The sequence below is a fragment of the Calliphora vicina genome, chromosome 5, assembly GCF_958450345.1.
Source record: "Calliphora vicina chromosome 5, idCalVici1.1, whole genome shotgun sequence".
NCBI lineage: Eukaryota > Metazoa > Arthropoda > Insecta > Diptera > Calliphoridae > Calliphora > Calliphora vicina.
The window spans coordinates 81230755-81242910 of record NC_088784.1 but is presented as its reverse complement, the minus strand read 5'-3'; the positions used below and the strand labels follow the sequence as shown (position 1 = coordinate 81242910).

The following is a 12156-nucleotide window of genomic DNA, read 5'->3' as shown; positions in this document are numbered from 1 at the left end:
TTGATTTATACAAACAATACAGAGAGTAAATTGCACGTTTTTTTAAGGATAAAAAATCAAAACAAATTGTATACACATCCTTACAGAAAAAATTATAAGAAAAGGAGCAAAAAAACAAAAATAATGAAATTTATTACTCCATTGTATTTGTAATAGTAGTAGGTAGTATTAGTGTAAGATACGAGCCCACAATTACCTTAAGCAAAACAACAACAACAAAAGAATTTATTGGAAAAATTCTATTAAAAGTCAAGAAATCAAACGAACTTAACCAACAACCCAGCCAACATTATCAATATACCTTCAAACAAACTTTCACATAAATAAATACGTAGCTACGTACTTTCGTAATCACTTGCTGCTGTCTTAATACCTTTAAGGATTATACATTTTATATAACGGTAAGTTCTGGCACTTTGCTAACTATTCTACAGCTAAATAGAAAAAAACATATTTCATTTCTTTAGGTTTTGTGACACGAATACAAAATAATTCGCCTTAACCTACATCAACATTCCTCTTAAGATTTGTTTTTTTATTTTCATTAAATGGTGGTGGTTTTAATGATTCAGTTGTGGCCTCATTGAATTTGTATTATGTTCAAATTATTCGCTTTATTTCTTTTAACATTCAACTACATACTTGAAATTTTGGGAGTGCTGCCTGCCACAAACAACATGTTGAGAGTGGTGGATAATTGCGTAAAAAAACTAGATTTTTTAGAAATTTAATTTGCTAATTTTAAATCACTAATTTTTAACAAATGAATTGAAATTTATTGTGAATTTAACACTTTTTATGCTCATTAAATTTAAAGCTCAAATTTACATAACTTATATAAACCTAATTTATAGCTTAGTGAGCAAACGCACTAAGTCCACTTTTTATGAAAATTGAGGTTTTAATTCAAAGCCTTAGAATACAATGGTATGTAAAAGTACATAGGTCCTAGAAATAAGGGCTTAACGGAATGCAATTTTCCCCAAAATATTCTTTGTTGATCATAAATGTTTGGCATTAAAAATTAAAAAAAATCGATGTATTAGAACCAGAGTCATCGATCATAATCAAAAAAGGAAATTTAAATCTAAAAGGTAATCACTAAATCGTTCCATAACTGACCATATCAACCATACATCTTCCTAAAATCACTTAAATACGCATAATTCTCCTATAAATATCGCAATCACTTCAAAATTCCACATAAATTATCACCATATATATAGAAATCGGCGCACTTAATCTAATGAAGAACTGATTATTGGTCCATAATTAAACATTAGGGTGAAGTGAAAATTTATGAATATTTTTTTGTTTTCAACGGCATAGCGATATAAAGTTGCCTTTTAATAAGTAAGTTAAACGTACGAAAAATTATATATGTACCTGTTTTGATGTTTTGAGGTGCCCCAACACAATTGAAAATCAAAAAAATTACCTAGTTTTCATATTGTCATTAAACCATCTTATATTTTATAATCTTTAGTTTATGTTGAATATAAATATTTGCATTCATTGTTGGTCAATATAATTATATTCAATAATTAAAAAAAATACATTTTTACTTGAAAAAATTAAATTCTTATTTCATATATTTTAGAATCCACATATGCCGAAGTGGGTATTTCTATACCCAATCCACAAAATCGTACTTGTAGCTTAGGAAAGTGAGTGAGCCCGATGAAAGCGTGCAAGTAATAAAAAGTTAATTTTAAAATTTCTAGAGCCAAACAGGGTTATCCTTATGAAATATTTGTGATTTGTGACTAAATTCAAGAATTTTGTCAAACTTAATTATGTTGGGTCACCTCTATATATACACTGATAACGCTGATGTATTTTGACATCAGTTCTATGTCAAGTGTCTTCGTTTTTGAACCCATGACACTTTTCATCATTGTGATGTTAGCCTTTACAACAATTGATAAAATAGTCATCAGGGTTAAAGTGTTATCAATGTGATGACATATCGTCATCACAGAGATGACTAATCGGAGTCAGTTTAATAAAAAAATGTCATCAGTGCGATGACACAGTAACATCGGAGGAATGACTCTTCGGGCTCAATTTGATCACAAACTGTCATCAATGCAATGATACATTGGCGCAATTGGATACAATTATCATTGACTAATCGGCATCAATTTAATGGCAAAAAGTCATCAATTCAATGACACACTAACATCAGAGGAATGATTAATTGACACCTATTTATTGACAAAATGTCGTTAATACAATGACACAATAACATAATTTTAATGACAAGATGTCATCAATGCAATAACGAATATTAATAACTTTAAGACATGTTGTCATCAATATTATATTTTAATAATAATTTACTTATAGTTAACACATCGAAATATTGGTCGTTGAGCCATAAAGGTGTATATATTATGGATTCTTACAAAATACGAAGTTTTGATATCCTATAAAAGGCCTTTCAGGGCGCTTTCAATTCTATAGCAGAATTTTTCGTGACATTTTTTTCCTGAAGATTTATCACAAAAATCCAAATTATGTTGCTATTACTCCTCAAGACTGTATAGCCCACAACAAAGTGGTTCCAATAATCTCTATCGTCGGCTTGATGCTGCAAGGTAAAAGCTGGTCTCCCAACTCGTCTGCTTCACTGCGGGTTCCAGTCAATGCATTTCTTACCAATGTATGGTTTTCGGAAGGTGTGACTTATCCAACTCTATTTCCTCTTCAAGCCGAGATACCTTGAAAAACGATTTTGCATATCCGAAACGATGCTTGAACGTTATGAAAGAAAATCATTTTTGCACCGCGTCATTACTACGACAGCATAGCCCACAACAAAGTGGTTCCAATAATCCCTATCCCCCAACTCGTCTGATTCACTGCGGGTTCCAGTGTATTCATTTCTTGGCAAAGTATGGTTTTCGGAAGGTGTGACTTATCCAGCTCTATTTCCGTCATTACATGCGATGGAAAATGGATCCATTACCATAACCCGAAGCGTACGAGGTCGTATGTGAAGCCCGGCCAACCAGCCGAATCGATACTAAAGCCAAATATCAATGGCGCTAAGGTAATGCTCTGTATTTGGTAGGACCAAAAGCGACCAAAAGAAGCTGAGGAAATCTAGCCAGAACATCACATGGAACCTGTACCAAATGCAACTGATTCATTTGCGAAAAACGCCCATAATATTCCACCATAACAACGCTCCATCATAACAATACTATATTTCAAAGTGAAGCGTATACCAGAGATAGTGTTCCGCATCGATCGAAAATAACAGTAGCCGGTCGGAGCACGGTCTGGCTTACAAAGCGGGTGAGGCAAAACATACCAACAACTTCATTCTAAATACTTTTAAACAGATATTGCAACATGTTTCCGAGCGTTGTCATGATGGAATATTACGGTTTCATGTCTGTCCGCACATTCTGAGCGCTTTTCCACCAATGTTCGCTTCATACAAAACATCTGTATTCGCTACATGTTCCCTGTGATGGTCGGGCAAGATTTCAGCAGCTCATAACATACAGGATCATTTTGGTCCCACCAAATATAGAGCATTACTTTAGAGTCATGCACATTTGGCATTGGTGTCGATTCGACTGGCTGGCCAGGCTTCACCAATGTAAGATGCTTGGGTTATCGCAATGGATCCGTTTTCCATCGCAAGTAATGATTCGGTGAAAAATTATTTTCTTTTTTATCATTCGTATTGTATCCAACTTCCATGCTTTTCTATTAATACTGCTATTCGCAAAAGTTTTGAAATTGCTACTTCAGTTGCTCACAATGATTTTACAAACACTTGTTGAGTTTTACAACATTATTTAAAGAGTAATGCCTACAATATTTTTTGGCTGGCCTGGGCGATCTTTGTCTTCCGTATCTAAATCACCACTTCTGTACCGGATAAACCATCTCTCGCACATTGAAAGCTATGGAACACATTCACCATAAGATTTGGTGAGCAGTCGGTGTGCTTCAGCGGCACTTTTTTTCACATTAAAGAAATAAAGCAAAACTTCCCTAATATGACGACTCGTTGGTACAAAACTCGACATTTTGGAAGCAAAACTGTGATCTTTACAATATAATGTTCAATAACTAAGTTTGAATAAATGACAGATATGTATGTACCTTTCAAAATTACGTATAAGTTAAGAAAAGCAAAACCCGCGTTTAAAAGATATGCTATCTATTGTAAATCCTGCAATTTTAAGTCTTTACCGAAGAAAGACACGATTTCTAAGCTTCAAAGTCATTAATTAAGTTAAAATATTTCATTCTGTGAATCTAGATGCCTTTTCGAATAGTCAAGTTCTCTTATCAAGTCACTTAGGTAAAAAGTTAAGGCGTCGATAACACGTCGATTTCATATTCATCAGGAAAAACATCCAACATCTCTGTATGGTATGGTATTTTTATACCCTTCACCATGAGTGGCATGGGTATATATAAGTTTGTTATTCCGTTAGTAATTTCCACATTTTTCATTTGCGACCCCATAAAGTATATTCTGTATCGTTATAGATAGTGGAATTGATATAGACATGTCCGTCTGTGTGTTGAAATCAACCTTCCGAAGCCCCCAAATAACTTGCATACACGATTCATACATCAATATCTCCGACATTTTTCCGGCTCGGTCGCTATTTCAAATCGAGAACGAATCGGTCCACAAATGGCTGAGATATAAGGAAAAAACTAGGACAACCTCGATTTTTGACCTATATCTGGATTACTAAGTCATTAATATAGACAATATGGATATCTAATGATAGATATTTCAAAGTACATTGCAACGATGTATATAAGACCATAGTAAGTTGGACATACAATGGGTCAAAATCGGAAAAAAATATTTTTTAACCCGAATTTTTTTCCATCAAAAATTTTTTTTTTTTTGTCATAATTTCTTTTTCCAAAAAAATTAATTAAAGAAATTTAAAAAAAAAATTTTGAAAAAACTTTTTTTAAAAAAAATTAAAAATCAATTAGGAAAAAATAAATTTTTTTAAAAAAATTTTAAAACATTAAAAAAAAAAATATTTGATTTTGTTTAAATAAAAATATTTAAAAAAAAATTATTTTTAAGTATAATTTGGTGAAGGATATATAAGATTCGGCACAGCCGAATACAGCTCTCTTACTTCTTCATTTTCATGTAATTTAACAAAAAATGTTTAAGAAATTCTTGCAATAACATCAGTTTTTAAATTATTTTCTGATATTTCCTATAAATTTATATTTCACAAAATTTAAAAAATATTTATATATATAATAAAATAATTAAAAATAAAAAAAATTAAATATAAACTTTAGGATAATAAAAAACCTTTGGAGAAAGTTGAATCAAGAATCTTTATCTAAAGAATTCTGCATATCTTGATGTTTATACTACAAATTCATCCAACAAAACAAAAAAGTCCTGTGCTAAATACTGTGAGAATATAATATAATTTTGTAATTCCTATTTATTACCAACTAAAACGATTACATTAACTATAAATTATACACTGTCTAATGGCCAGTACGAAATATATTCCAATTGTCATAGGTCTCCTCCTCAATTCTTTACGCTATGCATATTTCCTTCATGTCACTGCTATCTCTTAATTTATTTATTTACTTACATTAATATACCAACAATTATAAGAAAAAACAAGTAAGAAAGTATGGTCGGTCAAGCCCGACCATATAATACCCTACACCAAGTAAATGAGTAAAAATATTTTTCTTTTAAAATATCAATAATTTATATTTTTGAGTGATTTTTGGAAGTGGGCCTTATATGGGAGCTATGACCAATTATGGACCGATCACCATAAAATTAGGTCGTGTGATTTATGTCTATATTAAAGTTAACTATGTTGAATTTTGTGTGTATACCAACATTTTTAAGCGATTTATGCACGTTAAAGTAATTTTCGGAAGCGGGTCTTATATGGAAGCTATGACTAATTATGCACCGATCGTAATAAAATTTGGTGACATGAATTTCGTATGTATAAAAGTTATTTGGAGCGAAATTTGTGTAGATACATATATAAATAAACATTTATGACCGATAAAGTCCAATTTCGGGAGGACATTTGTATGGGGGCTATATGAAATAATGGACCGATTTCAGCCAGTTTCAATAGGGTTTCTTCCTGGGCCGAAAAAATTATATGTACCAAATTTTATCGAAATATATGCAAAATTGCGACCTGTACTTTGCGCACAAGGTTTACATGGACACCCAGCCAGCCAACCAGAAGGACGGACGGACGGACGGACATCGTTTAATCGACTCAGAAAGTGATTCTAAGTCGATCGGTATACTTTAAGGTGGGTGCTAGACTAATATTTTTGGACGTTACAAACATCTGCACAAACGCATAATACCCTCCCCACTATGGTGGTGTAGGGTATAAAAATATCCTTTACATTGCGTGCGTATTTTCTTTAACATTTATTTCCAATTTATTTTGTTCATTCCTCCACTTAATAATTTGTTGTAACCTCACACGCTTTACCACACTTATACATATTTGTCTGAGCTTTATTCAATACATACACAAATTATAAGGTGTAAGTGTTTATTAGGGTGGCTCCGCTTATAAAGTTTTTTTTTTCTGAGAAATTGGCAAAAGTCTCATATGGGCGATTCCACGAGAATGACAACCATGATTGAAAAAACTTTTTTTCAATATGATCTGAATAGGAGAAAACACAAAAGTTGTACTATGTGAAGGTATTTATAGGTTATTACAAACATTTTAAGAGCAAAAATAATAGTTGAAACTGACTATATTTAATTTTTTAATTTAATTAGTATGTTTTAGGCTAAGATGGTAGCGAAAACTAAGCGCCCAATTATAATGAAGTATTTAAACGGAATATATATTTTGTTATTTGTTTTTTAGTTTTTGGATACATATATTTACAGAATATATCATCACCTAAAGTGCAAAATAACGTATCATCATTTTTCATAAGTTTATAGGAGAAGCAAAAAACGATATAAAATTAAATCTACTTGAGATATTGAAACAAAATTTTCAAATCTGAAGTACAATGACTCTAGAAATATATTTTATGGAAAAAAAATAATTTTTTCAAAGCACACTTTAAGAAATGTGGCTTACGTTTTTTTGAATTGTTATTTTCTGAAACAGAAAAACGTACCATCAATATAAATTTTTATGAAAAAATAAAAACTTAAATAAAAATATTTTTTTTATTTTAAATAAAAGCAGTTTATATATAAATTTTTAATTTTATTATGTTTTTTTTATTTTAATTACTACAACTACTTTTTTAAACTAAAAATGGTTCTTCATTAAATTTTTATTTAGACTGCAAAAAACATTCAATTACAACAAATTTATTAAAAAACAAATAAGAAAGTATGGTCGGTCAAGCCCTACCATATAACACCTTACACTAAGTAAAAGAGCAAAAACATTTTTCTTTTAAAATTTCAATAATTTATATTTTTGAGTGATTTTCGGAAGCGGGCCTTATATGGGGGCTATGACCAATTATGGACCGATCACCATGAAATTAGGTCGTGTGATTTATGTCTTAATGAAAGTTATTTCTGTTGAATTTTGTGTATATACCAACATTTTTAAGCGATTTATGCACGTTAAAGTGATTTTCAGAAGCGGGTCTATATGGGAGCTATGACTAATTATGGAGTGATCGTAACACAATTTGCTGACATGAATTTTGTATATATAAAACATATTTGGAGCGCTACTTGTGGAGATACATTTATAAATTAAGCACTTATGACCGATAAAGTTCAATTTTGGAAGGACATTTGTATGGGGGCTAGGTGAAATAATGCATCGATTTCAGCCAGTTTCAATAAGCTTGGTCCTTGGGCCGAAAAAATAATATGTACCAAATTTGATCGAAATATCTTCAAAATTGCGACCTGTACTCTGCGCACAAGGTTTACATGGACAGCCAGCCAACCAGACGGACGGACGGACATCGTTTAATAGACTCAGAAAGTGATTCTAAGTCGATCGGTATACTTTAAGGTGGCTGTTAGACTAATATTTTTGGGCGTTACAAACATCTGTACAAACGCATATTACCCTCCCCACTATGGTGGTTTAGGGTATAAAAATTAGGATACTAAAAACTAGGATAAGCTAAAAACGATTTATTAATTAATTACTCAAAGTGTATACGTTATTTTGTTGAAGAAAATCATATACTTGATGATACTTTAGTTTCAATTTTGTTTATAACTTGGTTATTTTTAATAGTAAAAGTTTAAAATTTTGTACTCATATGTAATATGATATAGTGAATCGTAATCAATAATAAAATCAATTTCTAAATTTTTGATCATACGTTGTTTTGCATTTTAGGTGACGATATGTATATTGATTTACTATAAGAGAAAAATCTTTAGCGTACGGTATGTCACTTACGATATTAAATTTTATTTATTACAAAATCTTCCGAAGATTGTTTTCATTTAAATATGACAGATTGTAGTGGAAAAATATTTTGTTTTGTGTAAGAAATTAAATGAAAAAATAACGCCTCTTACGACTCGCAAATTTTAGCATATTTTTACATGTACCTCAAAATTACTTCCATTTTATGTCACGTGCGATATAATTTTTCGTAAATATGAACAGAATACTGGGCTTAAGACAAAGATCGCCCAGGCAAGTTTGAAGTCCATAAATTGGAGGCATTACTCCATGAAGATTGTTGTCAAAATTAGCAAGAGCTTACAATATTATTGGAAGCTACTCAACCAGCTATTTCAAAATGGATCCATCCAAAAGCATAGAAATTGGGTACCATACGAATTGATGCCAAGCGACCTTGAAAGAATATTTTCCATGTCCGAAATGATTCTTGAACTCTATAAAAGAAAATAATTTGTGTACCGAATCATTATTTGCGATCAAAAATGAATCCGAATCGTAAGACTTCGTATGTGAAGCTCGATGTTGCAAACAGCAACATCCACACCAAAGCCAATTACCCATGGCGCTAAGATAATTTTCTGTATTTGGTGGCAGCAAAAAGGTCCTATCTATTATGAGCTGCTGAAATCTAACCAGAAAATCACAGGGAAGCAGTACAGATGCAAATGATTTGTTTGAAGCGAGCATTGGCCGAAAAGCGCCCAGAATATGCGGTCAAACATGTTACCGTAATATTCCATCATGACAACACTACGCCACATATTGCAAAACCTGTTACAAAGTATTTATAATGAAGTGGTTGGATTATTTTGCCTCACCCGCTTTATAGTTCAGACCATGCCCTGTCCGACTACTATTTGTTTCGATCGATGCAGAACGCTATTTCTGGGATACGCTTCAATTTGGAACATTAACAGATGAGCAGTTCTTTTGGCTCGGAATCCATGTGCTGCTAGAAAGATTGGAAAAGGTAAATACAGCTAAACATTTTAAAAGTGCCGCATTGATAGGTCATACAATCCAATCCGCAGCCATGCCGAAAAATTTTGTTTCCTTCCATGAAACAAAATTTTCTTGATTTAAAAAAAAACTTTAATCCTGAATAAAATCGCGATTTTGTCGAAATTTAAAAGAATACAAATTCAAATGTCCAAAGGACTCAAAGGGTATCTGTTAAGGTATTCAATCGATTAACCGATTAATTTTGGTAGGTTAACTGTTCGAATATTTTAAAATTGCCGATTCAAAAAACAAATAAATCGATTAATATGTATCGATTAACCGATTAACTGATTTTTTGTTTGGTACTTTATATAGAGATATGGTTTTAAACACACAAATTTTATTTCTTAACGAATTACGCACATTTTCATCTAGCAACAGTTTACTGAATTAAAGTACAAAAACTAAATGAATTTGAAAATTAAGTTTTTTTTAGAATCTTCTATGAAGAACATTGTCCTACTGAATGGGAGGACGACATGATACTAGAAGAAACTAAACACATTACTGAAACGAGTCTGTAATCAGAACATATTTCTTTTGCAATTAAATATTTATTTTTTTGTTGAATTGATATGTTTTTGTTATTTTTATTAAAGAATAATAGAAATTATTCAGTTAAACGAATAATTTAAAATTAACCGATTATTAACCGATTAAATCTAAACCCCGATTAATAATTCGCTCGATTAACTGATTAAACCAGAAACCCGATTAATTGAATACCCTAGTATTTGTCTACTAAATATAGTCGAAATCAGAACACTCCAGGAAAAAACTTGTGTTTTTTCCAAAAAAATAATTTCACCAACAAAAATTTTTTTCACCAAAAGAATTAAATTATGATAAATAAAAAATAAGTTTTCTTTTAAAGTGAACTGAGGTGGATTTTTTTATCTTTCTAACCCTAAAAAAACATATTGAGAAATACTATCTTAGAATGAAGTTAACTTCAATTATCTTTGCGAATATTCAATTTAATTTGGGTGCCACCCTAATTTATTATAGAGCATGTGTTGTATATTTGAATGTATATAAGAAATGGCCCTGACAATGGCTTCTTTTTTTATTTTTGTTGCCAATATACATACTCTTTTGCCTTTCTTTCTTTTGGGGGTTGTTAATTTTACTTTTTTACTGTTTTGTAATTCACACCTCCCGACTGTAACCTCTTCACTAAGAACTGTCGCTCAAGTCATTGTACTTTGTTGCAGGTGAATAACTATGCGAGGAATGATTGATAAGGTTTTGAAGGGAATAAAAAGAAAATTGAATAATAGGATCCTGTAAGAGACATTTCAATTAATATTTACTTATAGTAGGCTATGTGCATCATTGAATTTTACTTAACATATCTTTTTTGAGAATTTATATGAAATTAACAATAAAATACTTCATTTTTTCTATTATTTTTACAAATTAGACATTTTTGAGGACTAATATTAAATTTGTATCCATATTTATACAGACATGTTTACCCTGCCATTTGAATTGCCCATCCACCCACTTACATTTTCATACCAGATATAGAAAATCACATGAAAAGCTCTGCACACAAGACACAACAATATTAAACTTTTTTATTCTCATTATTTTTTTCCCCCATTCATGGCATTTAATATATTTTTTCTCCATATTTTTTAGCTTCAACATCAAGGACACATTGTTGTAGCTGGATGTTGTTGTTTAAACGAATGAATAATTAAAATAAAATACTCAAGTTTATTGTTTAAGTAAAACAGAAAAAAATAACTTTCACATGCAATTTTAATGAAGTTTAAGAACATATTTAAAAATATTATTATTTTTTATTTCTATTAATTTCAAAACAACACTGCACGTGTAGAAGATGGTTTTGCAAATTTCAAACATAAAATTGTTAACAAGTACTATTTGGAATTAGAAAATAATTTTAATGGTGTGCTCCAGAACTATAAATTCTTGTAATGTGGCATTAAAACAAAACAGAATTTAATCTAATTTGCAAAAAGAGAAAATATTAAAATGCCGGATATGCAAGACATCCTGTTTTGTATGAGCTTTGCAAAAGTGTAGTTATTGATCTTGGGTGAGGGAAATTCATTTCATTCTTCAATTCACATTCACATTCAATGCTATTGTGGTACTCAAAAACATTCATATTTTAATGTTATGAATTGTTTAGCATATTGAGTATTAGTGTAAATCGCAGGTCTTTATGTTGCTCAAATTAAGCTTCAATCGGAGGTCTTTATGATTCTCAACTTTAGCTTCAATCGCAGATCTTTATGCTGTTCAATTTCATCTTCAAAAGTAGGTGTTAATGTTGCAGAATTTTAGCTTCAATCGTAGGTCTTTATGTTGCTGAACTTTAGCTTCCATCGTAGGTCTTTATGCTGTTCAAATTTTTGCTTCCATCGCAAGACCGTATAGTAGGGCTTTGTGTTGCTCAATTTTATCTTCAATCGTAGGTCTTTATGTTGCTCAATTTTAGCTTCTGTCGTAGGTCTTTATGTTGTTCAATTTTAGCTTCAATCGCAGGTCTTTCTGTTGTTCAAAGTTATCTTTAATCGCAGTTCTTTATGCTGTTCAATTTTATCTTCGCAAGTAAGTGTTTATGCTGTTCAATTTTAGCTTCAATCGTATGTCTTTATGTTGCTCAAGTTTAGACTCAATCGCTGGTCTTTATGTAGTTGAACTTTATCTTCAATCGGAGTTCTTTATATTGTTCAATTCTAGC

At 31.0% G+C, this 12156-nt stretch overlaps 1 protein-coding gene across 1 annotated transcript in view; it reads left to right on the top strand.

Moving 5' to 3' along the window:
• The first annotated feature begins 308 nt into the window (after positions 1-308).
• Syn2 (Syntrophin-like 2) overlaps positions 309-12156 on the top strand; it is a 229859-nt gene continuing 218011 nt past the window's right edge. Inside the window, exon 1 of the mRNA XM_065511233.1 lies at positions 309-401. The gene's annotated coding sequence lies outside the window, so the exon portion shown is untranslated. The remainder of the gene's footprint in view (positions 402-12156) is intronic.